Source organism: Pteropus vampyrus, unplaced genomic scaffold (genome assembly GCF_000151845.1).
Source record: "Pteropus vampyrus isolate Shadow unplaced genomic scaffold, Pvam_2.0 Scaffold126, whole genome shotgun sequence".
NCBI lineage: Eukaryota > Metazoa > Chordata > Mammalia > Chiroptera > Pteropodidae > Pteropus > Pteropus vampyrus.
In genome coordinates, this window is record NW_011888907.1 from 4,845,071 (window position 1) to 4,845,674 (window position 604).

The window sequence follows — 604 nt, forward strand, 5'->3', positions numbered from 1 at the left end:
CCTTTCTGGCCATTTCATATAAATGCAATCATACGGTGTGGTGCTTTGGGTCTGGCTTCTTTCACTCAGCATGATTCGAGGTTTGCCCATGCTGTTGCAAGTTCATTCCTTTTTCTTGCTGAGCAGTATTCCACTGTGTGGATGGATCATGGTTTGCCTGTCCCTTCACCTGTCGACAGACACAGGCTGCCTCTAAGGGAGCAATAATTCTGGGTTGTCCCTGTCGCTTCTTGGAGCCCAGGGACAATCCCACACTCATGGCTGAGAAAGGGGCAGTGATATCCTTTCTCATCTCAAGTGTCCTGGACGCTTTCCCTCTTGTTGGCTTTGGGCTCCAGCACTATTAGCTGTGAAGTTACCCCTTTGGGCAGCTGATCAGAGCTGTTGGGCTCCCTGGCATGCCACACGTGTGTTCTGTGCTCACGTACCTGGCACAGCCATGTGTCTGACCTGATGGGGAGAGCAGGGGAGGCCTGAGGGTGGGGACTATGGTGGCCAAGTTCGAATCCCACATTCTTGGCACCTGGGGGGCCCCTCTTCCTAGAAGCCTGGTATAGCCCCCCGACCTGCTTCTGACTCTGAGGAATGTTTGATCCTGGCTCCT